The sequence below is a fragment of the Canis lupus genome, chromosome 37, assembly GCF_048164855.1.
Source record: "Canis lupus baileyi chromosome 37, mCanLup2.hap1, whole genome shotgun sequence".
Lineage (NCBI taxonomy): Eukaryota > Metazoa > Chordata > Mammalia > Carnivora > Canidae > Canis > Canis lupus.
The window spans coordinates 8,146,686-8,158,298 of record NC_132874.1 but is presented as its reverse complement, the minus strand read 5'-3'; the positions used below and the strand labels follow the sequence as shown (position 1 = coordinate 8,158,298).

At 43.9% G+C, this 11,613-nt stretch overlaps 1 long non-coding RNA gene across 1 annotated transcript; it reads left to right on the top strand.

The window, feature by feature from the left end:
* Positions 1-3,374: 3,374 nt before the first annotated feature.
* Positions 3,375-8,697, top strand: LOC140626032 (uncharacterized). Its single transcript, XR_012025280.1, has 3 exons — positions 3,375-3,882; positions 7,065-7,144; positions 7,855-8,697. It is a non-coding gene; the product is annotated as an uncharacterized lncRNA (long non-coding RNA).
* Positions 8,698-11,613: the final 2,916 nt, after the last annotated feature.

Below are 11,613 nucleotides of genomic sequence, written 5' to 3'. Positions count from 1 at the left end.
CCCAAAACAGCCACCCCTCCCATGCTATAGTGTTATTATTTTCACATGTCTGCATTCCCTGTAGATCCCTGACCCTCCAGGGATTCCAGACCACAAAGTACCAGAAGAACATTCCTGTAACTCTCTGTGCCAGCAAATCTAGCAAATTCTTTGCAACTCAAAATTGTGGTTGAGGGGTTTTCATTATCTCGTAAAAAGCCTTTGGCTGCCTTAAACATGAAAAAAACAGATAAGCTGTGGGTTCTTGAGAATAAGGGAGTGTGGTCAGCCTTAGGCAAAGAGAGTTGGAAGGAGAGATTGAGAAGAGAGAGGCAGAGCAGATCCTGTATCCCAAAGAAAGAAATATGACTGACCCAAGTTGGGGTGAGTCAACAAAGATGCCTCAGTGCCAGAGATGAAAACATGCGGTAAGGAGGGATGACTCTGCAGAAATAGACTGAGATGGGTCTGTGGTGGAAGCAGCTGGCAGGGGGCACTCAGGAAGATTGTATGCTCAGGTCTCTACAGATGTGCCTCAGGTCTCTGTTCTCATAGGCCAGGGAAGACGCTTGGGATAGATCAGCCACAGTAGGTGCAATGAATCCTCACAAGTCAGTTCTAAAGGATGAGACTTGCCTCTCCAATGGGAAAGAAAACCTTCTAGGGATGAAAATTTCATTTCCACTCCTATGCTCTGGGGCCCTAGAAGTAGAATCAGATGATTAGCAACCTGGAATATGTCTGGTAACCTGCCTTTTATTTTCCAGTGTAGAAGACAGAAGCCTGAAAGGTGGAGTGGTGGATTCAGATGGTTTCTCTGTCTCTAATCCAAAGGCCACAAACTCAATACCGATGGATTCTATTCCAGTTTACTCCTAAGTGGTTTATCTCGCTCTGTATTCTAATCTACAAGTTGACTGGTGTTCTCTCCTAAGAAGCTGGGGTTCAAATCTTAAGCAAATAACCATTAAATGTAGGACTGATCCGACTGACTTTTAAAATAAAAAACAGGGGTAATATATATATATATTTTTAGATTTTATTTATTTATTTGAGAGAGAGAGAGCACACAAGGGGGGGGGGGTGCAGAGGAAGGGGGCAAATCAGACTCCCCTCTGAGCAGGGAGCCCCACTTGGAGCTGGATCTCTGGACTCCGAGATCATGACCTACGCCTAAAGCAGACGCTTACCCGACTGAGCCTCCCAGAGGCCCTGGTGATGTGCTTTTATAGCACATATTGAGTATTTTAAAGTCTGTTGACAAAGGAGCACAGGCAATTCAATGCAGAAAGGATAGTCTTTTCAACAGCTGGTGCTGGAACAATTAGAGGTCCACATGCAAAAAGCGACCAAGACCTTAGACCTTTCAAAGAGCTTGACTCACAATGGATCTTAGTTAGACCCAGATATAAGTACAAAAGTGTAGAACTTCTTGAGGAAAACATAGGAGAAAATCTATGTGACTTTGGGTCTAATGATGAATTTTTAGATACGGAACCAAAAACACAAAAGACTTTCAACCCTATTGTCCTGCACATTTGTGCGTGTGGACCCCTGTGGTCTAGGGAGGCAGTGTGGTGTGGTGGAGGGGCACAGACTGATGGGCTCAGAGCTCCTCAGCCTGCTGTGTCCCCTCAGGTAAGTCACTTCTCCAAGTTCCAAAGGCCTCATCTGTAAAATGGCTGGATATTAATAATTACCCAGCACAGAGGGCTCCCGAAAGAGACAAAGGAAGCAACATAGATGAAAATACTTTATAACACTAGTTATAATTTGGATAATTTGGATATATATATATATATATATATATACATACATATATATAACAATTACCTCTAGAGATTTTTAAATTTTGGATTCCTGACTTCCACTCATCCCTTCCTCCTAACCACTGAGATTCTGATTGATTAGGTATAGGGTAGGAACCAAGTATCTGCATTTTAGCTTTTCCCTGGCAAATCTGAGGCAAGTCTCCCAGGAACCCCACTTTGAGAAACACTGTTGTAATATATACAATGTTACAGAGTCTTAGGCTGTTCTTGTTACGCCACATCTGGTGTATTTGTCCTCCTTTTTGACATCACTTTCCAAAGTCACAGAAGCTCTAAGTGAAGAAGAGAAGTTAATATATCAACAGAAGATCACGGCAAAAACATCCAACAGGAGAAAGGAAGTCGGTACTAGTAGGGGATGCCTAGGAGGGAGCTGCTTGGAAAGGGAGACTGTGGTATGGTCTCTGGGACAAGTGAGCCATCAAGATGCTGAGTCCTCCATACTCTTATTTCAATCTTTCTTTAAATCAAAATATTTGGGGTGCCTGAGTGGCTCAGTCGGTTAAGCATCCGCCTTCGGCTTAAATCATGATCTCAGGGTCTTGGGATGGAGCCCTGTATCAGGCTCCCCTGCTAAGCGGGGAGCCTGCTTCTCCCTCTGCCTCTGCCTCTCTCTCTCTCACTCTCTCTGTCTCTCATGAATAAATAAATCGAAAAAAAACCCAAACCCCAAAATATTCAGAATAACCTTTGCTTTACCTATCATACTAAATCTTAAATTTTCCTTTTTTTTTTTTTAAGATTTTATTTATTTACTCATGAGAGACACGGGGGGGGGGGGGGGGGCAGAGACACAGGCAGAGGGAGAAGGAGGCTCCATGCAGGGAACCCGACATGGAACTCAATCCCGGGTCTCCAGGATCACGCCCTGGGCTGAAGGCGGCGCTAAACCACTGAGCCACCTGTGTTGCCCCGTATCTTAAATTTTCTAAAGAAAAGCACGAAAGAAAGAAGACATCTTCTACCTTCCTCTGTGTCATTCCAAATCATGACATTCTCTCGTTACATCTATGTGATGACCTAGCAAATGCCTGGAGGAGGTATGCTTGTGTAGGCAGCAATGAGCAATATTATTTTAATGGTAAAGAGAGTCTTCTGGGTAAACAAATTTAGAAAAAAAAATATGTCATTTTCCCTAGTATATTATGTCATCCTAAAGCATGACCTAGAACATGGTGTTGAAAAACAGTCTCGCTGGTCTTGCTCCAGCTGCTGTGCTTACCTTTGAGCTGTCCTCATTAATGGCTATCAAACATTCAAATACTGCACGCATGAAAAATTGGGAAAGAATACAATTGTGCCTTAATTTCATCTAACAGATTTCTCTGTGGTAAAATTGTATATGACTTTAAAAGGAGTAGAAAGGATAGTTTTAGTTCTTCAAAAATTGAGTAAGGACTCTATGAAAGGAAACAATGGTAAGTCTGTGGAATTAGATTCGGAGCTCTGCCATTGACTGTGTGCCCTCAGGCGAGGTACTTTACCTCTCTGAACCTCACTCAAACTTCCTTTTATAATGAGGTCACAATACTTAACAATAGGAGTCTGTATGCAAATCATGTGTGGGAAGCTCCTAATGCAGCACGGGGGCCATCCCCTGATCATTTAGTTCCTTTGCTCCAATCATTCCTGCCCCTACTCATCTTGTAAGACCTACACATGTGCGTGCCCTCTAACGGTAGGAAAATGGGGTTCACGAGAATGGAGGAGCAAGAAGTGGACAGGCACCTGGGTCCTCAGTGTGGAGGACAAAGAATTCCATAAAGGCTCCAACATTTCTGGGAGAACCCCGATTTCCAACCTTCTGTGTCATTTCTTTCCTGAATAAACCAGAGGGACTCTGCACCCAGAAGTCATAAATGACATAAACGTTGATGGAAGAAGAAGGGTTTGAGGGAAGGTGGCAGTCTGAGTAGCAAGAAGGAACTGCAGAGGAAGAGAGATGATTATGGAAAATGAAAACGGGGGCCTTCATATCTGCTGATTTTGCTGGTCGCATGGTCAGGTGCCCTGCTGTTGGCTCCTCCGTCTACGTTCTGATGCATAGCTGACGGCTGCAGGATGGAGACAGGTGCTGAGGATGGGGCCAGGGGAGGAACTCCAACCACAGACTGCCACACTCTGGGCTAAATACACTGGGATCCCAACAATAATCTCCTGGTAGAGAAACGATTTTGAAACCAAAGACCTAACACGGGCGCAGGACACAGCATACTTACAGTATACAAGCGACAGAGTAAAGTTCAAAAGAGCATAAAACCTGTGCATTTCTGCATGGCTTAGCAAAGTATGCCTTTTATCATAGATGTTTCACATAATCTCTGGTAGCTATGCTTGGCCGTAAATAAAGCCAAGATTAATTCCGCAAGGTAGAGAGACCAATGTTTGGGAGCTTGCTGTGTCAGTTGCAACACTCCAGTGAATCATAAAATAAGAAATTTGAAGTAAAATCAAATGCCCTCATTTTCCTGATAAGGAAACTGAGGGTCAGAAATGTAAAAATGTGCCTTTTGAACAAAGACGTGAGGCGGGGGCGGAGCTGCCAGCAAAACTCAGGTCTTCCAAATTGTAGCCTCCTTAACTTTCCTAAGTTCAATAGAGAATACGGTTGTTTATATTATCAGGCTCCTATTTATCCTGAGCCATGTATTTTGCATTTTTTTTTCTTTCTTGCAGATCATTTTCCTCTTAAAAAAATTCTGTAAACACAGCCTTTTGTTTTTTGCATTTGTAATTTGAGGACTGAGGTCATTCCCAAGAGGGCTATGTTCCTAAGAGAACAAAACTTTTTTTTTTTTTTTTTTTTTTTTAACTCTAGAGATAACTGCTCTGGAAAAGAGAAATGTATCTTTTAGTGTAGAGTTATTTTGAAGTGAAAGATCTCATGATCATTCTAGATTACAAGCAGACTCCAAGGATACCTACAAAAGCCCCATAAATCCTTAGTGATCCTACAGGACATTAGGGACCTTATCAATTTGTTTATCAATTTGCGATTCTAACTTCATGACATGTGAAACACCAGTAAAAAATAATCTCCTGCCTCATTATTTTAGAGAATACAAAGAAATGCACAATCACTGCAGACCTGCTCGCTCTTGCCAAGTCTGGTTTTTATTATTATACATATAAAGAGAATCCTCTGTTCACCAGCATCTATAAAGGGGCTGATTTTCTCAGCTCTGTAGTAATTGTTTAATATTAAATCAGCCCAAAGTTTTAGGGCATGTTTCTCAGAAACCGTTTGTCTAGCATCAGGTGTGCATCTAGGCAGTATAGCAGCTGTTAATTTTTAGGTGAAAAAAAAAAGATAATATGCATTTTCTCAAGCCTTAATGGCAACTCTTCACAGTTTAAATAGTCTAACTTGTTGATGAAATAAAAAAAATCTTCAATTCTTTCTAGAAATCACAAACATGCTAAAAATAAAGAGTTCAACTTTTCAGAGGCAACGTCTTCTAGATTCCTTATGCAGTTTGATGCCCCCTTGGTAGATCGACAGGATTTTAAAATGTTTTTTTAAAAAATCCAGGGTGAAAATAATTACTTCAAGCCAGGTCAAATAAAAAAAGACTATCATGGATGTCAGAGACCCTGGAATCTCATTTCAGGGTTTATTTTAATATTAAGATTTCCTTTTTGTTCTCTGTGACTCCTTGCCAGAAGACACAGAAGAAGTTCTCCGTGAAGCTGTGTTTGGGGTCAATGCCTCATCACCACTCTTTTTAGGAAATAGGATCATAAAGCAGTGCACTGAGTGATCCCAGGGATGAAACCCTAATACTTTCTCTGCAGGATTGGGTTGAAGACTGTGGTTTCCACTGAGAACTTCATCCCTCTTCCCCTTCAGCAATTTTCTCTTCTCTTCCATGTGCCCCTAACCTCCCCCCCAAATCCCAGTCTCCAGATTGGGATCCAGATTGGGCCTGTCCCCACTGCCACGAACTTTCTGTCCTCTGGAAGCCCTGGAAACATCGAAGGGAATCTGCTCTTCCCATATCCTTCGAATCTCACACTCTGTGGAATTTACCAGATAGGAAATGATTACACACACTTTGTGGGAAGGGTCCTGCCCATTTCAAAGGATCAGTAAAAGTACTTGCAGGAAAGCACAGAGCTTATGGGTAGGTCTCTCCACCTCACACCCTCGTCCCGGGCCCTGACGTCCTGACATTGCCATCACAGATTTTACAGCACTAACTAATGTGGCATGAGGCTGCTGGGGTGTGCAATAGGCCTACACTTGCCCTCAACGCCACCAAAGCTCATTAGATTCCATTAATCAAATATTTGCTTTTACATTAAACACACGGTCTAGAAACACAAATTTCTGGCATGGCTAACTCTTGCATGACATGAGTTTTGATAAACTGGCAAATTTTCCTGCTGACATTCCTCAGGTTACGTGCCTGCCTGGTGCTACAGGCAGTGTCAGTTATCTGCTGCCCTCTTTTGAATTTTAGGGCACACTGCACTCATAAATAGGGCCTGTTGGCTGCAAGAGCCTCTTTTCCCTGTCCTGGGGCAGGTGGGATCTTCTGGCTTAGTTTTCTGAGGTCCAGCAAAGGCTAGTCCGGTGCTGTTAGAATAGCACTTCAACACCTCCCCACCCCTATGAATACTACTTTCTCTGCCGGTGTTCTTCTGGGGCGAAAGCAAAACCCATTTTCTGTGACAACAACGCGGTACATGGATTACAAGACATTCTGTTGTGTTTTCGGTTTTGTTTTAATTTCCCTATCTTAACCAAATTTATCACCCAGACCACTGCCCCCTCTGGGCTGATCTATTCATTCCCTGAAATTGCATGCCTACAATTCTGGTGATAAGGAATCGGGAAGAAGACTTATGTCTGAATCCATTCCGGAGGGCAGCTAAACACATCTGTCCTCTGAAGACAACAGCGAGGGGTGGAGGTCCTCACAGAGGTGGCAGGGTCACTGAGAAATCCGAAGGCCTTGCAGGAAGGTAGACCTGCAGGGCTGGGTAGAGCTCACCAGCACGGCTGTCCTGCTGCCCGCCCCCCCTCCACCAGCCATGCTCTGCTGTGATTGTGTACCCCCAAAACCATTAGTGTGATGCATTCTGTCCCTGCCCTCCCTCCTAGCATCTTACCCACTCCATCCTCATGGCCTCTGGTCATCCTCCCCACTTCAGATACTAAATTCATATATGAAGGAATAAGTGAGAACATGCTCATTAAAAAGAAAGAAAGAGAAAGAAACTCTTGTCATCTCTCCTTCAAAATCACAGGAGTTGTTTGGGGAACAAGAAGGCAGCAACAGTGCAGCGCTCAGGAAAACCAGGAGACTGTCTAAGATCAGAGTCTATGAGTAAGTTGTTTTCTGTTGTTCCGTGGTGCTCTCTCTGTGTGTCTGTCTGCCTGTCTCATGCTGCACTGAGCTCCGTGCCAGCCCCACAGCCTTCTCAGACTAGATGGCGAATCTCGAATCTTCTATCCTTCCTGGGCCCTCCCTGGGCCAGAGCAGTCTCACGCTGGGAATGGCTGCTCTTGGTGGAGATGGGAGACACGATCCATCCCTCTGTGGCTCCTACTGGGAAAAAGAACGGGTAGCACTGTCGTTCTCTGGGCAGAAGAAATGCTGAAAGTACCTGATGGCCCCATTAGGCTGCTAGCAGATGAAAAGACACCAAAAATACAGAAACCCTCCCAAAGCACTGGGCGGCTGTCCCTCTGCCACAGGGCCGGCTTCCTGGGGGTACAGCCCACGCAGTTGTACAGGGCCTGCACTCGGGGCAATGCTCTGCTATCGCTGTCTCAAAATTCTGCACAATCGGTGAATAATTGTGAATGGCTGTCTTTTTGCACTGTGCCCTGCAGATTACATATCTGGTCCTGCACAGCATTCAGGGGCAGCCCTATTCTGAGGCACCCTATTTCCTCCCCAAATGGTGGATTTGTAAATATTTATGTTTGGAGAGGGGCAGGGGTTTGTGTTGGTGGTGTGTGTGTGTGTGTGTGTCTGTGTGTGCGTGTGAAATGACGTGTGCTTTTCCTTGTACCTGTTTCTGATTCTCTTAGCTAGAATGGCTGCTGGTAAGAATCACACCGCGTGGCTGACTGGCAGCTGCATTCCCAGGGACTTGCAGGCTTGGGCAATTGTGGAAAGAGAAAGTTTCCATGGAGAACTATGCAAAGTGCCTAGAAGGAATCATCAGGGCAGGTAGGAAGATATGGAGAAATTCTGCATCGAGGAGATGGCTCAGTAAGAAGAGAGGTGCACAAGCAAATCCCAGGGGCGATCCTGTTGTGTCTAGAAAGAAGAGACAAGAAAAACCTTTTCTTCCAGATTCTTTTTTTTTTTCCAGCCAAAGCCACAAGGCCTCTGGCACATACACACTCAGCTGATATTTTTTTATGTGTCCTACTGTTTCCTCTGAATTCTTCTGAGCTGCCGTAGAGAAACACTACATCAACACAATTTATTTGATTACAATGCCATGTCATCTCATATATCTCGTGTTCACATTAACTTGACATGGCACTGCGTTTGTGTATGAGCATATATGGATGCACATTATCACAATCACTGCAGAATAGCATTTGTTCAGGGCCCACTACCCTAGTAGATGCTACACACAGAGCTGGGAAGGCACACAGAACAGTTTAATAAGAGAGGGGGGAAAAAAGATACTTTCTATTTAATTCAACTTGCAGAAAAACAAAACAAAACGAAAAGCTACTTGATATTTCCTCTCCATGCCTGCTGTATGGTGGCAAGAAAGACCTCTAAAGCACATAAAGCTCTTATCTTTGTTCATTCCCCAAAGAATAATAGACCAGTCAGAGCTCTGATGCTGTTTTAATAATGCACAATTTACAATTCATTGGTTACCAAGCACTCACAGTATAATTAATTTTACAGACCTGTTCAGCAAATCCACATGGTTTTGTACGATCTGGGGGGAGGGGTAAGGGAGGGGAGGGCAAAGGGGGAAAGGCATCTTCTCTCTCTTTTTTTTATATCAAAATAGCCAAGCCCTGTGCCAGCTGGGCAGAGTGACAGGCAGCTGTTATGACTGTAGGAGGGACAGGGTTTGATGTACAGTCTCCCCACCAAAAAGTTTTGAACCAGCAAAAACTGCCATCCTTATGGGTACTGTGTTCAGTCCCCTGGGAACATCTCACTAAGGAAGCAAGGTGACTAAGCCACAGAGCTATGTCAAGAATCACTTTCAGGAAAAAAAAAAAAAATGATCTCCGTCTCCTACTTCTATACTCTTGTAAACACAATTCAGGCTGCATGTGATCACTCCTTCCCTCTCAAAAGTCTGTAGCAAGAGCACGGGTACCAAATGACGTAAGGGTTGGGGTAGCAGAGACAGAGATTCCCTGCCTGCTTTCACGATCCTTCAGAGAGCCATCATTTATGTAAAGGGGTTTCTGGAACTTCACAGAAAATTCTCAAAACTGAATAAAATTCATTTGCAATATGTCTGAGTATATATTTTTTCTATCGATGGGCTGCTTTGTTTTTAGGATCTCTGCTTTACCCCTTTTGGATTTCCCAAATATATGCATAATGTTTTAACTTAGAATCAGACTGTCCAAAAAAGGAGAACCTGCTTGATTATTGCCGCCCTTAAAAACAGAACATAAAGGAGAAGGTGCAAGTGAACTCCACATACTTCTGTTTATTCCTAAAGTCTGGTTTTTCTTGGTGGTGGTTTCTAAGATCTCCAGAATGGGCCTTACACACATGTCAGCTGGAGATTCTACAGAACCGCTAAGTGGTTACCGCCTGGGTCACCATGTCTCATGCAGTACAGAGGCCAGGGGCTCGGGCTCCCCGGGCAGACAGACTTGGGTTCAGATCCTGGCTTTGTCACTTGCTCGCTGTTCAGTTTGGACATGTCAGTGAACCTTTTGAAGCCTTAGTTTTCCCATCAATAAATATAAATTTGGGGGCAGTCTGGGTGGCTCGGCGGTTTAGTGCCACCTTCAGCCCAGGGCGTGATCCTGGAGACCCAGGATCGAGTCCCACGTCAGGCTCCCTGCATGGAGCCTGCTTCTCCCTCTGTCTCTGTTCTGCCTCTCTGTGTATGTGTGTGTCTCTCATGAAAAAATAAATAAAATCTTTAAATAAATAAATAAATAAATAAGAAAACATTTACCTCACAGACTTGTGGAAAGACAAAAGGAGATAATTTGTATAAAGCAGTCAGTATAATGCCTTGTTTGGGGTGATTATATATAATAAATGGTCATTATTACCTCATTGATGTTACTCAGCCATGGTTAGTCCTTTTATGTTTAGCTCAAAATTGTTAACAACCCATTTATTGATCTTCCTGCACCATCAAATATCTCTTTTTAGCAGCCCAGATAATAACCAGAGGATATACTGATCAGCATGGCTTCATTCTGAGCTAGGATGTTGACACAGTGGCCATTGCTTATAGTCTACCATTAGGTTTAACGGGAGAAGTGAGGGTCTAAGATCATTTCGAGGGTAGAAATGCCAAGCATAATCCTACTTTGAGGAGCCTGAACTCTTTTTCATTGGAATTCCAAATGGGTTGGTCAGCAAAGTTGGGACATTGTTTTCAGAAAATCAAAGATAAAATGGACTCCATTTTGCAGTGGAAGGAGAAGGCACTCGGCACAACAAGGATGTTAGATCAAGGACATTAGGCCTGCCATAAAGGGACACCATCACTTCTAATAAGCATCCAAGTTAGAGAGGTGGCTGGGTGCATTTATAAAAGGAATGGAAGTCCCTGAGAGTAGAGGGGGGCATGCAAGACAATCGCTCCTGTGTGTTAACGGTTTAATATTCCCTGGATACTCTCCCAAATGCTTTACATGGGTTTATTCGTTTATTCTTTCCTCTATTCTATTAATTCTTCATAGTAATGGTTATGATCACCATTTTACAGATAAGGATTATGAGGCACAGAAAGCGTAAGTCCAAAGTGATGTGAACTTCTTTTTTGTTAACCCAAGAGTGGCTCTGCAACTACTTGAGTTACTGCTCAAGACCATCTGGATAGGTGTTCTACTTGGGACTGGGCTGAAATTAACAATGGCTTAAAATATTATTGTGTGATTATAAACTATATCCACCTATAGTTGGAAGCCTGGGACAGCTGGCTTCACAAACCAGGAGGCTGGTGGGAGGGGTGGTGGGGGAGGGGGCTACGCTGCAGAACCAGAGAACAAACAGCCCCAAGAAGATGCCCAGCACACTGCTATGGCACTCCAGACCTGTCACTATGGTGACCTATTAAGGGTGTTGAGAAGAGGGGGGATTTTTCTCAAGTGCCCATTTACTAGGAGCCCTTCCCACTGGGAACCACAAGGGCTTTGTGCCCTTCTGTTTTCTTTGGATGCTTGTGGTTAGGGCAACAGAGATCCATTCAGAATACAAGAAAAGGGGGCAGAGTGTTGTAAGGATCCTCACGGACTGGAACTGGACCACAGAATTCAAAACTCTAGAAATTAACACAGCTCCAGGGATCAGCGACTCTCCTGCTCCAAGGCAGCATTATCTCTTTTCTTTCCACATCTCTTCATTTCTTAGCACCATCAGCTGCCTTTGTGGCACTTTACTTTCTACCATCAGCTGCCTTTGTGGCATCAAGGCTTCCAACACCCCCTCATCAAACACAACCCATCCTGGCCTCTCCCACCCCTATTTTACCTTGAGCAGCCTCTTTCTCACCATCTGAATATATTTGTTATAAGAGAGAAGTCTGATGGACTCTGTTTCTCTATTTCTGAACAGCGTTACAGGTAGGGGCCAGCCCAAGGGCTTTCTGTCCTGTAGGAGGATACTCA